Raw genomic sequence first — 14,454 nt, forward strand, 5'->3', positions numbered from 1 at the left:
TCCCTGTCCTGTCCCTGTCCCTGCCCTGTCCCTGTCCCTGTCCCTGTCCCTGTCCCTGTCCCTGTCCCTGCCTGTCCCTGTCCCTGTCCCTGTCCTGTCCCTGTCCCTGCCTGTCCCTGTCCCTGTCCCTGTCCCTGTCCCTGTCCCTGTCCCTGTCCCTGTCCCTGTCCCTGTCCCTGCCTGTCCCCAGGTGCTCCAATCCCTGCTCCTGGAGCTTCCCCATCCCTGCCAATCCACCGGAATCCGAGGGGTTGTGAGGTTGGGTTTAATTATTGCTGCTTGCAATCTTATCTGGATTAGGAAAGAACTTTAATTACTTGGCTGATAGCTTTGCCTTTTCCATGGGGCTCTGCTGGCATTAACCCTTTCAGAGCTGCCTGGCTGCAGGGCAGGGGAGGGAGGGGCTGGCTGCTGTGGGCTTTGTGAAAGGCACAAAGCCAGCATCAAAAAAAAAAAAAAAAAAAAAAAAGGCATTAAATGGCATTTCCTGTGGCAGGTTTCAGAAAACAATCATTAGGAGAGGAATATTTGCAAATGTCACCGTTTGGAAATGGCCCGTGTTGTGCCTGGCTGGCTTTGGTGCTCCTGATGAACTGGAAAACAAACACAGGCACCTCTCCGCTCCGCAGCTGCCGACAGGAGAAGTGTTAACATTTATTACTTGCTGGTAAACATCATTAGCGTGACCTTTTTGAGGCATTTTAAAGGAAAAATTAGATAGTGCAGAATGCAGAGGTCCTTTCTCTCAGCACTACCCAGGCTTGCAGCTCTCTCCCAGGACATTTGTGTATCTCCCAGGACATTTGTGTATCACCCTGTTATAAATACATTTTATATTGTTGGCTTTTCGCAAATATTAAAATGAATTTTATGTGTATAAGAATGGAAACTTTTGTTGTATTAATATAGTTTTCTTTATTTCTGTTATTAATGAAACTCAGAAATAGTGGTATAATACATGTATGTTAAGCTATGACACAGCATTAAAACAAAAACTACTTTTGTCTGTATAACCCAAAGACTGAAAAAGAGCTGGAGACCTTTTTTCCTTTTGTAAACTCTCTTATCCAGATGAAGCCAGCAGTGACCAGAACTCTGGGGGAGGAATTTATTGCATTTCTGGTATCAGAGAATGTAAATCTCGATGGCACCAAGAGGATTGATCTATTGGGAAGGGGGCAAGAGAAAACTGAACAGAAGAACCCCAAAGATCCACAGAAGAATGTGTGAATATGTGTGAGAATTTCTGGATATGGAGCAGGGTTCTGTTTTTAAGGGACAATCCTTTGTCAGTGAGGTGAATGCAGAGACACCCGGCCAGAGCTGGATACTTTATTTTTTATCTCCTAATTGGTTTTGGGTTTTTTTTATTAAACTTTTAAATTCTATAAAAATGATGTGAACCTCGTTTTTCACAGGCCTGAGTGGGTTTGGCTGGGTGGAAGAGAGCAGAGCCAAAGCCCTGGTGTGGCAGGAGCTGCTGATCCCAGCTCTGGCCAGCCCTTTGCAGCAGCTCTGGGCCCGAAATTAGGGGCCTTTTAACCACACGGGAAAATCCCCCCTGCCAGAAGCTGCAGATCCCAAATTGCCGTGATCCCAGTTAATTCAGGGATGGAAGGAGCTTTACTCCCTGCCCTGAGCACGGGGGCTGCTGGGGCAGCGTTTGCTGCTTCTGCTGCTGCTGCTGCATCTGCTGCTCCTGCTGCTGCATCTGCTGCATCTGCTGCTCCTGCTGCTGCTGCTGCTTCTGCTGCTGCTGCTTCTTCTGCTGCTTCTGCTGCTGCTGCTGCTGCTGCTTCTGCCCCTGCTGCTGCTGCTGCTGCTGCTGCTGCTGCTGCTGCTTCTGCTGCTGCTGCTCCTTCTGCTGCTGCTGCTGCTTCTGATTCTGCTGCTGCTGCTTCTTCTTCTGCTGCTTCTGCTGCTGCTGCCCCTGCTGATTCTGCTGATTCTGCATCTGCTGCTGCTGCTGCTTCTGCTGCTGCTGCTTCTTCTGCTGCTTCTGCTGCTGCTGCTTCTTCTTCTGCTGCTGCTGCTGCTGCTTCTGCTGCTGCTGCTTCTGCTGCTTCTGCCCCTGCACCTGCTGCTGCTGCTGCTTCTGCTGCTTCTGCTGCTTCTGCTGATTCTGCATCTGCTGCTGCTTCTTCTTCTGCTGCTCCTGCTGCTGCTGCTGCTGCTGCTGCTGCTGCTGCTGCTGCTGCTGCTGCTCCTTCTGCTGCTGCTTCTTCTGCTGCTCCTGCTGCTGCTGCTGCTTCTGCTGCTGCTGCTTCTGCTTCTTCTACTGCTTCTGCTGCTGCCACCCCTGCTGTCCCTGCTGTCCCTGGGCCCTGTCCCTGCTGTCCCTGCTGTCCCCTCTGTCCCCCTGTGCACCAGCCCTCTCTTCTCGCAGGGGCACATTTTAACTTGCAGGAAATTGGGTATTTCTCACCGCCCTGGCTCGGCAGACAAACTCTTCCAAGCAGCACAGACTGGCAGGAAAATCTCTTTAAAGTGGTTTTTTGGTAGGTAAATGGACTGTCAGTGCTGGCTCCTGCATCACAACAGGGGCACGGGACGATGTGACGCCTCCTGATTTTCCTTTATTAGAGGGGAAATACCAAAATGAGTTGATGAGAGCCTATTTATTTTTATGAGGAAATAAACAAGCAAAAGGGCAGCAGTTTATGAGATGAAAGCTAATACAGCTGGGCCCTGATTTGGTGAAGCTGTCACAAAACAAGGCAGAGTTTTAGTGGTGGAGATGTTTTGATGGAAGCAGCGGGAGCTGTGTTCAGCCAGGGTTGTATTAACAGATGAGATGGCAAAACCAGGGGCACAGAGCAGGCCAGGCGGGGCTGTGAGGGTGGAATGGCTCAGTTCCCACCCTGGCTGTCACTCCTGCTGCTCTGGCCCAGCTCAGACCCCCTCAATCAGTGATTAGACTCGGTATCAAATTCACAGTGTGACACCCAGATGGTTCCAGCCCACACAAACCTTCCCCATCCCCAGGATGCCCTGGAGCTCTCCCATCCCACCTTGCTGACGGAGCCTGGGCACAGAGGTGAGGCAGAAACCCCCAGCAGGGCATCCCTGGCCCTCCAGTGTGGCTCCTGTGCCCGTCCTGCAGCCCCAGTGGGGTGGATCCAGCTCCCTCCTGCCCCACCTGTGACAGCACAGACCCAGCTCCTCCAGCTTTGTGTCTGTTCTAGGACAGCAATTTAAGCTGTCCTCCCTCCAGGACACCTCTGTGTGTGTGTTCTGTCCACTGCAGCTCTTCTCCTCAGGCCTGAACTCAGAATTAAAAATTTGCTTTTTTTCCCAGCCAGGCAATCCCGAGCTGGAGCTCACAGGAATCCCTCGGGATGGCTCAGCCTTGGAGCTGAAGCTTCTGAGGAGAAAATCTCCCCGTGCCTTTGTACATCAGGAGAGGAAGGGCTGGCTGCCAGCAGATCTGCAGTGGCCTGACAAAACTGAGCATCTCTGAGTGTGATGCTGCAAATGTCTCTGTGAAATCCGCTCCTGAGGAAAAGGAAGGACTGGGGATAGCACAGGCAGAGTCTCGCAGCCCCTGGAAGTGTTCTGTGGAGAAATGGCTGATGTGGCATTTATTAAATCCCATTTTTTCACTGCAGACTGTATTTTATGACCAGAGTCAGCAACTGCACTTGGCTGTTTTGGCAACCAGAATAAACATGGAATCAGGGAATGGTTTGGGCTGGAAGGGACCTGAAATCCCCCCCAGTGTCCCCCAGCCATGGCAGGGACAGCTCCCACTGTCCCAATGTCCAGCCCCAATGTCCAGCCTGGCCTTGGGCACTGCCAGGGATCCAGGGGCAGCCACAGCTGCTCTGGCAATTCCAGCCCAGCCCCTCCCAGCCAGGAATTCCCAATTCCCAATCCCAAATTTAAATCTACCCCTCTACAGTTTAAAGCCTCTCCCTGTCCTGTGCTTGCCCCTGTCCCAGCCCCTCTCCCGTGGTGACCCCACAGCTCAGGATGTCCCCAGCAATGGAACCTCAGCAGGGTTTTCCTTTCCTTTGCTCCCAAATGCAGAGCAGGGGATCTGGGAAGGGAAATGTGGAGTTTGCAGGGAGAGGTGACATTGGGAACGCAAATTTCTGTGTTTGAGGAGCCTTCATTACCTGCTCAATCACAGCTGAGACTGCTGAGAAACACATGCAAGGAAACAAAGGGATTAAACCACCTTGCAGATGGGCAGACAAACCTGGAGGAAGAGGAACCTTAACGCTGGGATTTGGGGGATTCTTTCTGATGCTGGTGGAAAATTCCAGGTGTGTCATCCTGGCTCCCAGCAGTGACTGCACCCTGCCAGCACCTGGCTTTGGAACGGGCTGGGAATTGCATCCCCATCCCTGGGGGATTTCAAAGCCCTGTGGATGTGGCACTTGGTGACAAGGAGCAGTGCTGGGGGTGGCTGGACTCGATGGGCTCAGAAGGCTTTTCCAGCCTTAACAACAGCACAGGATTTACTGTGCCCATCCCACCCTGCCAGGACTGGCCCTGGGCTGGGACAGGGTGGAAGGAGCTGTGTCAGGGGAGGGCCCTGCACTGGGCAGATTTTATTTATTTCTTTGAAGTGTTTTGACTTCTGTAGCTCAACCAAATGTGCCTGTTAAAAATGTGGGGTCTGGTTCTCAGCACCATTACAGATAAAGGCAAATAACTGCATTTCTTTCTTTCATCTCTGTCTCTGAAAGCATCCTGTGCACCTCCCGGTGCTGTTAATATTCATATTTCTGTGCTCCCCTCTGATGTTCCACTGAGCACCAGCCCTTGGCAAAATAGAGCTGGAGTGGCTCAAAAAGAAGAAGACCTGGTTTGTAATTCTTCTCCTGCGTTCCTCGTTCAGGTTTGGTAGTTAGACCCTGAAATTTCATCCAGTTCAGATTTCTTAGCCGAGCCCCTGAGGTTGTAATCCCCCTGCAGGTGACATCTCTGGATCCCAAAGGGCTGGGAATCCCTTTGGGCTGGGGAATCCATGGCCAGGCTGCTGCAGACCTGTCCAGGCAGCGATGGAAACCATTCCCAGGCTCCTGAGGGAGCCACGAGGAGCTCCAGGGCTTGGGGAGCTCCAGCATCGTTCCCCAGGGGATTTCAGTGCTTCTGCTGGGGCTGCAGGATCCCGGAATTCACCTCACCCTGCTCCACTCCCACCTCCTTGTTACTGAATTCCACCCTTCCCTGGAGTCCAGCCACCTCTGCCTTCCCTGTGTTGCATTTTTCCCCTCATCAGTGGAAAATACAGAATGGTTTGGGTTAGAAGGGACCTTAAAGCTCGCTTTGTTCCACCCCCTTTGTTCCACACTCATCCTGTGCTTGATTAGCTCCCCTTTTATTTCTTCCTGTAGATCAGACTGAAAATTTCCAAGAATTCAGAAGAAATCCTCGTTTATTTGATCCGGCACTTCTGACTGTGGCCTTTCAAGTAGAATCTCATCTCTCCTCATTGTTTATTCGGGTAGTTCATCATTGCCATGCCAGAACATCCTTTTACTCCTTCAAAACTCACACTAATGGCTCTGCAGATTATTTTCCATAATGATCTTTTCCTTTTGATTACTTCAAGGTACCTAATGATGCACTAAAGCGAGCTGTGGGTATAAATAATGTCCTGTGAACAGCAGTGATGCCCTCAAATTCCGTTCAGGTTTTTAAACTCCTTTTGTTGGAACTCACACACTTTATTCCAGTGTATTCCTTTGATTACTTTCCACAGATGATCGTGTCAGGAGCAGCCAGCAGGAGCATGGATCTTCCAGCCAGCCAAGCAAACAGTGGTTATTGTGAGCCTGGGCCAATTTAAATATCATTTAATTGTGGTGTTTCGATGGTCTGTGTCAGGTTCAGGACAGCAGGATCCCCAGGCCAGCCTGGGATGGCTCAGGAGCAGCAGAGCTCGTCGTGCTCCCGTTAATTGCGGCGGGGAGCGCAGCCCGAGCTGGGCTGACCTTTCCCAAGGCTGCTCCATGGGGAATCCCAGAGAGCTCAGTTTCCCTGGCTCTGTCAGGCAGGAGCTGCTGAGAGAGGTTAATGAAGGGGGGACTTGGATCAGTCACTGCCGCAGAGCAGGAAACCAAAAATCAATGAGCCAGGCACTCGGATAATTCCCAGCCACAGGTCCCAGCCCCTCGGGATGGGGCAGAGCCTGTGCTGTCCTCACTGTGCTCAGCTCCAGCTCCAGCATCCACTGATTCCTCTGCTCCTGCCTCTCCTGCTGAAGGCTCCAGTGTGGGCAATCCCCGAATCCCAGAATGGATTGGGCTGGAAGAGACCTCAAATCCCACCCATCCCACCCCTGGATGTGCAGGGACAGCTCCCACTGTCCCAATGTCCAGCCCCAATGTCCAGCCTGGCCTTGGGCACTGCCAGGGATCCAGGGACAGCCACAGCTGCTCTGGCAATTCCAGCCCAGCCAGCAATTCCCAATTCTCAATCTCCCATCCATCCCTGTCCTCTGGCACTGGGAGCCATTCCCTGGCTCCTGTCCCCTGATGAAGCAAAAAGCCCAAATCTGAACTATTTTAAAATATAAATGAATGCAGCTGATATAAATCCCATGGGAAAAGCAGCTTCTGGCTGGATGCTGGTGTGTGAATTCCCATGCCTTGCTGTGTCCAGGCAGTCCTTGAGCTGTCCTTCCTTTAATTTGCTGGAATTCCGTTAATTTGCTGGAATTCCTGCAGTTTGGCTCACCCTGCCTGCCTATCCCATCAATATTCCCACTGCTCTTGTCCATGAGGGCTTTGCAGTGTTTGGCAGAGGCTGGGAAGTTTTTCCCCGTTTTTGGTGTAGCCATGTGGGATGGACCCTTTCCCTGGATAAAGCAAAACCAAAGGTCACAGACTCAGATATCTGCAAACTCGATTTATGATATTTTGGAGGTGCCCAATCCTGTCTGCTCAGCAGATTTTGGTGGAAATGGTTTGGAAGGATCTCCTGATCTTCTCCCTGGCTCCCTTGATCTCAACCTCTTATTGAAAACCAAAAGCAAGTGGTGCCTCTGTCAGGCTTTCCCGGTGAGGAATTAATTAAGATGGTAAAGCACACCTACAGGGACTGAGGGCTGCATTCCCTGTCAGGACTCTGGAATTAAAAAGAAGTGGAGCTATTAGCAATAGATTTATTTAGTATTACATCTTCTCCTCCAAATACTCCTTGGAAAGCCCATAAAGCCAGGCAGTCACTAATAGGCAATTTTAAGACAACTGGGTAAGTGGAGTGTGAAAGGCTGAAATGCCCAAAGGTCAGGTGCCTCTGAGATTCGATTCTTCCAGCCAGGAAAAGTCTTAATGAGTAGTTTAATTATATGACAGATTAGAGCACTTTGGTTCAATGAATCCAAGGAAGTTAGAAATTGCTATTTTCCTGGGTAAATCATTTGAAAATAAGTCGAATTGTTAAAATAATCATTGACTACTTCAAAAGGTTTCCCTGGCACTCTGAGAGTGCAGCAGAACCGAAATGGGAGACGAAGCCTCATTGAGCTCCAAGCACTTAATTGGGATATGTTTCTGTGAGTTTGCTTTTCCCTCATAACGAGACCATGATGGATACAAACACGCTTTGGGATTGAAGCTGCTCCCAGGATTAATTGCCACTGATTTATTTGGCACTCTGCTCCTGGCTGCTGAGTGGTGGCCGTGGCTGTGGCCCTGTCCCAGCTCAGGCTGGGGCTGTGGTCACTGCCCAGCCCCTGCCAGTGCTCCTGCTCCCATTGCTGCCTGTCCCAGCTCTGCTCACCCTTGTCCTGTGCTGCTGGCAGCAGGGCTGCCATTCCTCCCTGCGCTGTCCCAGGAAAAGGCAGGGACACCCTGAGGTGCTCCACAGCTTTGGGAAGGGTGGCTGAGCCTGGCTTTGGTGAAGATGCTGCTCTCCATGGTGCTGCTCCTCCGTAACCGAGGGAACCTTTCTAAATGTCCTGAATCTTCACTGCCCACAGCAGCTGGGGCTGCCCCTGGATCCCTGGCAGTGCCCAAGGCCAGGCTGGACAGGGCCTGGAGAAAGCTGGGATAGTGGGAGGTGTCCCTGCCATGGCAGGGCTGGGATGTGATGGGCTCTGAGGTCTCTCCCAACCCAAACCAATCTGGAATTCTGAAACTCTGAATGACCCAAATTGCCCCACTGGGTCCCACTGCTGCAGGATCAGTGCATGTGGCTGTGCCTGTGGGATCTTCCCAGCCTTCCTGTGGCAAGATGGACATCCTCCTCATGGTGAGCTTAACGACCTTTGAGGTTTACATTAGACAGGAGGAGAATTTTCTTCATTGAAAGAGTTGTCAAGCCCTGGCACCAACTGCCCATGGCAGTGGTACAGACATCCAAGACGGGCAGGGTTGTCATCCCTGGAAGTGTTCAAAAACCACATGGATGTGGCTCTTGGGGACGTGGCTTAGTGCTGAACTTGGTGCTGGGTTGGTGATTGGACTTGATGATCTTGGAGGTCTTTTGGTCTTTTCCAGCTCAATCAAATCTGTGATTCTGGCTCTCCACAAGTCCCTGGCAGGAGGGGACAGCCGGGGGGGTCGGGCTCTGCTGGCAGGGAACAGGGACAGGAGGAGAGGGAACGGCCTCAGGCTGGGCCAGGGGAGGCTCAGGGTGGACAGCAGCAGGAATTTCACCATGGAAAGGGCGCTCAGGCCTTGGAAGTGCCCAGGGAGGTTTGCAGTGCCCATCCCTGGAGGAGCCCCAGGAATTGCTGGAGGTGGCACTGGGGGACAGGGTGGGCACAGCTGGGACTGGCTGGGCTGGGAGGGATTTTCCAGCCTCAGGGATCCCAGGATTCTGAGGCACTTGGCCTCCACAATTGCCCAGGGTCTGGCAAGGAGCCCATGTGGGATTCTGGACTGTGTTTCCTCAGTTTCTTCCCCTCCGAGCAGCAAAGGGGATCCCCAAAGGCACCAGGGCTGTGGCCATGTGTAAATAACATTTAGGAGTTGCCGAGTTCCTCCCTCCCTGGGTGACTGGCTGCAGTTGTAGCTGGTGAAGCATTTCCAGGAGCAGTCTCCACAGGCATATAAATAGCACTTAAATGAGTGTTTTCCTCCTGCTAAATAACACAGCTTTATTTTTAACTCCTTTCCCGGTCAGTGGCGCACAGCACAAGGAGAGCAATAGGAGGAGAAAGGAAAACATCCCAAAAGCTCCTGAGATGCGGGGGATGAGCCCAGCGGAGCCATCAGCAGCGGGGATTTTCACAGCCTCCCCCAGGAGCCCAGGCAGAGCCAGAGATTCTGTGTGGAGCCGTTTTCCACAAGGAAACCCATCCCTGGAGCGGGCAGGCACCAAGAGCTCCCTGGGAACCCTCTCAGAGAGGGAGAAATTCCTCTTCGAGGTTACCAGGGATGTCCGGAGCTTTCCACCCCGGGACTGCTGCTGCCTGTGCTGCTAATTAGCAGGGAAGGAGCTGGTTAATGAACTGGGGCATTTGCAGATGCTGGGAGTTATTTACAGCAGGCAAAGCCACAGCTCGCACCCTAAAGGCAAATAAAGCTCAACGTGGCGAAATAAAACTTCTGTAGGACAGGATCACTTGGAAAACTCCATGTCTGGAACGAGCAGCAGGGACAGGAATGACAGAAATACAGACTGGAAGGTGGGGCTCACCCCACAGAAATGTCACCTTCACCAGGGGAGATCAGGAATCACCCCACAGAAATGTCACCTTCACCAGGGGAGCTCAGCCATGGCTTTGTCTGCATGAGTTTGGAAGTCCCCAGGGATGGAGGTGGCCCCACCTCTGGTGCCTCTTCCACAGGTGCCTACCCCAAAACCGGCTGTGGGATCCAGCTGTGGGATCCAGCTGTGGGATCTGGCTGTTGGATTGGCTGTCCCAGCTGTGGGATCCAGCTGTGGGATCTGGCTGTCCCAGCTGTGGGATCCAGCTGTGGGATCTGGCTGTTGGATTGGCTGTCCCAGCTGTGGGATCCAGCTGTGGGATCTGGCTGTCCCAGCTGTGGGACCCAGCTGTGGGATCCAGCTGTGGGATCCAGCTGTTGGATTGGCTGTCCCAGCTGTGGGATCCAGCTGTTGGATTGACTGTCCCAGCTGTGGGATCCAGCTGTGGGATCCAGCTGTGGGATCCAGCTGTTGGATCCAGCAGTTGGATTGACTGTCCCAGCTGTGGGATCCAGCTGTGGGATCCAGCTGTTGGATTGGCTGTCCCAGCTGTGGGACCCGTGTCTCTGCAGCTCTAACGGGATGCACGCGGGGAGTGCCGGAGCTGGAATTAGGGATGTGTGGGGTGCTGGGTGGGAGCTGTGGGCAGCCCCACAGGCTGAGCAGGGATTGTTCCGTGCTGTTTCTCTGCTCCTCACTCCCAGATAAACAAAGCCCACACCACAAATTAAGGGGGCATGTCCAATACACCCCGTGTTTATAAAACAGCTGCTTTCCGCAGGGCAGATTAATTATGGATGGCAATTAATTGGAGCTGCTAAGACGTAAATCATGAATATTTTAGTGGAAGTCCACCTACACGCCGGCCCTGGAGATCACATCCACATTCCAGAGGCTGCATTTATCCAAAGGTTGCTCCCGTTGGTGATGGGAAGCGACAGCTCCTGAGCGCCGCAATAACGGCCCAGAGCTCGGCTCCTCCACGTGCCAGATGAGTCAGCCCCGAGTTTGCATCGCGGCGTTATCGGGAAGGATCTCCTGATATCATTCATGTAAAGCTCAGCCAGGAAATGCTATATCAATTTTTAATAGCGTTTTCTATTCAATGCTCATGTTTTGTAGCGCACGGAGGCAAATTATTTTAACTAATTTATGCCAGAGTGCAGAGCTGCTGCTTGAATTGTTTTATCTCCATCACCTGGAGCTCAGCATGACAACAAAATGCTTGCTACATGATTTTATGAACTTTGTGCCACGTAAATACTGTGTGAAAATTGCCTGTAGTATGTAATTGTCTATTTTTCTATTAGAATTTCTATTTTATCCTGCTGATTGCCGAAGAAGACAAGATTTTCATAGAGCTTAATAATTTTATGTGGTTCTTTCAAGGCAGAAGTGAAATACCGGTTTTCTATCTCACTGTGTGTGGCTGAAGGTCAAAGAAGCTTCAGAAAAGTGATTTTATCTTTTTTTTTTTTTTTTCCAGAATACAGTGGCCCAGTGGTCAGGGTTTATGGGAATCATATTTGACACTTATTGAAACCTCATTTCTGTATTCATAACTTTCTGATTTGGAATTCACTGGGAAGCTGGAGAGGTTTAATGTCTGGAGAGGGAAGGGTTTACAGCCAATATCTGGAATTTATAATCTGGGAAGAGCTTTCCCCCCCCAGCCCATCCAGGCAGTTCAGCTCTGGTGTCCATCCCAGGAGCTTCAGCAGCCTCCTGGGAAGGTTGGAAAGCCAGGAAATGAAACAATGTCATAAAGTGCAAAATTGGAATGGGGAAAACGCCAGGAGAGTTCCAGAGCAGAGCTGAGGGAGTGAGGAGCACAGCTCTCGGATGAGGATGGATTCATGGGAACCTGGAGCAGGAGATGCTGCTGGAAAGGGAACAACAATGGCTGGGACATTTTATTCACTTTCCCTGAGAATTTTGCCTCTCTGCTGGTTCAGGAAGGAAAAAGCAGGAGCAGGAATTGCCTGGATGTGGAGTGGGCCAGCCTGAGCAGAGTTAATTAAGAGGAGGATTCTCTCCACAGGAACCAGGAGTGTTGGAATAGCAAATGCAGCAGAGCTTGAGGAAAGGCACAGGGAAACTCTGCTGGGAAATAATCCCTGTCTGTTCCCAAACACTCCAGCAACGTTTGTTCATCCCCACTCGAGCCAGAGCTCTCCCACTGGGGGTGGAGACATTGAAGGGATAAAGGGTTCCAAGGGTAACTGGGGGGTGTGGGATTTTCCAGAGGGACAGGGAGCTTTCCCAAGGGGCTGCAGCTTGGGAAATTCAGATTTAGGAAAGTTCCCAGGAGCAGGTTGGGGTCTGGGTGAGGAATTACAGAGTCATTTGGACCTCACACAGCCCTGCCAGCCTGGGCTCTCCTGGGAGCACTTCCAGGGATGGGGACTCCCCACTGCCCTGGGAATGCTGTTCCACAGGGGGATGGGGGTGTCTGTGATTTTCACACAGACCTTTTGGGCTGGGTGAGCGTGCCATGAGCTCGTGAATTCCTGCTGGTTTAAATTTACAGCCATTTACACCCTTTGCTTTTTGGGGACTGTAGAGAGGAGCATGTGAAGGGACAAACCAGAGCTGGGCTTGTTGGGAAGTGTAAGGGAGGAATAGTCTAAAACCACCGGAATGTGTCTGATTCCTGCAGAGAAAGGAGACAACAGAGACATCCATCTCCAGAGAGATGCACTCAGGAGAGAGTGGGTGGAGTTTTCATGGAATCCCAGACTGGAAGGGACCTGAAATTCCATCTGATTCCAGCCCCTGCCATGAGCAGGACAGCAGAGCAGCTCCTCGGGGCTCCCAGGGGCTCTGGCGTGGTTGGGGAGAGGAGCACAGAGCGGGAGGAGGCTGGAGCAGCAGATCCCGGGGCTGGAGCCGGCTGGGCAGGGGTTGGGAAGCAGAACACAGAGCAGGAGTGAGTTCAGGGGCTCTTCAGGAGCTGAGGAGGAGGAGGAAGCAGCTGCAGTGACCAATTTTGGGGGTGGTTTTACACCCGGTGGGTCAGGTCAGGTTCCTGGCCCAGCAGGGACAGAGGGAATGGCAGAGCTGCAGCTCTGTAATCCTGGAGAGGCTGGGGAAGGACAGAAAGGGCTGGAATCCTTCCCCGTGCTCTTATCCAGTGGCCACAGCCACGCCCACATTTTGATTATTTTCCAGGGAGGACTTTTGCAGAAAATGGGGAGATTAGGGTTTGGTATCACACTGAGGGACATCTAGGACATTGTAGTTCATAATCCAGATTTAAAAAAGAAAGTTGGCTTTGTTAGTGCTAATTTAATTCGGCTCTGACAGTTATCCGAGAAGAAAAGCTTTCCATGGGAAAGATTCGCATTCCCGACTCTTTCAGCTGCAGAATATGAAGCTACTTTGTAGATTTTGTGGTTAAAGCCGATTAGATGAGATTTAATATTCTTGATTTATTTGTTTACATATTTATTTGCCTTTTAAACCTAAGGGTAAAAAACACAAGCAGATTTTAACTTCTTTCATCTCCAGGAGCAGTAATTTCATTTCAGACCTTGCTTATATAACACAAAGCAGTGAAATTTTGATTCTCTTTTCCATTTAAATAGCCTTCAATATTTATTGCACGGAGTTCAACCCCTCAGTCCTGCGGCTCCACATGCAGCAGATCAGTCAATAATGGAGCCAGAAGGAGCTTCAGCTGGAGCCCAGCCATAAACTTCTCTGAATTAATTCCTATTTTAATGAGAGAATGGCTTTTAAGACAAAAAGTCCGGTTTTGATTCTGGATTGCCGTCGACAATGGCTCTCATGGGGTTTGAGGTGACAAATGTATTAAAAATAAGAGGGAAGAAAGGAATTTTCTTCTTTTCCTCTCACAGCAAGCCCTGTGCCCTTCCTCAGGCTGAATTTCTTCCTAACGATGCCACAATATTAATCTTCCATCGAATGCTCTCTTAACACTTCCTATTGGTTTAAGATGTGAGAAAAATCCCGTCAGGCTCCAGTTTGATGAGTTCCCAACGTGACCCCAAGGCTTGGGGACCCTTCCCAGCACACGGTGTCACTGGTGACTCCCAGGCACCCCAGAGCCCAAAGTCCTGCAGCACTGGCAGGTGCAGGAACCTCCTGGGATTCCCAGAGCAGCTGTGGCTGCCCCTGGATCCCTGGCAGTGCCCAGGGCCAGGCTGGACATTGGGGCTGGACATTGGGACAGTGGGAGGTGTCCCTGCACATCCAGGGGTGGCATTTAAACCCATCCCTGGGTGGGATTTGAGGTCCATTTAACCCAAACTATCTCAGGATTCTGTGGTTTCCTCCCAGATCTCCTCTTGTCTCTCTCCACACTGCCAGGATTTGCACCGCAGGGTTGGGACGCGGTGTCGATGTTCCCCTGCCATGGACACGGGGTCACACTCGGATCCAGGCGCTCCCTGAACATCCCCGACCTCCAGGAGTGCCCCCAGCTCCTGCACCGGGGCTGTTTAATTATCTTCTGCAATCACCCTTCCCTTTAATCAGCAATTTGTATGTGCCAGGCTGGGGCTGAGCTTTCCCCACGGCCTCCCCTGCCCTCTGCCACCTGCAGGCCTCAGACCTCGAGGGCTCTGCTTCTTCCCAGGCCCTGACTGCAATGTGCAATAACCGGTGTTGAACTGCAATGTTTAATCACGAGTTTAATTAAAATGTTTCATAACCTGAGCCAGAGGCCGCTTCTTTGGGTCCCTTTTAGTGATGTACCAGTACAGGGACCCCAAAGTGCCCTCAGTGTCCCCAACTCCAAAGTGCCCTCAGTGTCCCAGAGTCCCCTCAGTGCCCGAGGGTCCCCTCAGCGTCCCAAATTCCCCTCAGTGTCCCAGAGTC

This window comes from Poecile atricapillus, chromosome 1 (assembly GCF_030490865.1).
Source record: "Poecile atricapillus isolate bPoeAtr1 chromosome 1, bPoeAtr1.hap1, whole genome shotgun sequence".
NCBI classification, from domain to species: domain Eukaryota; kingdom Metazoa; phylum Chordata; class Aves; order Passeriformes; family Paridae; genus Poecile; species Poecile atricapillus.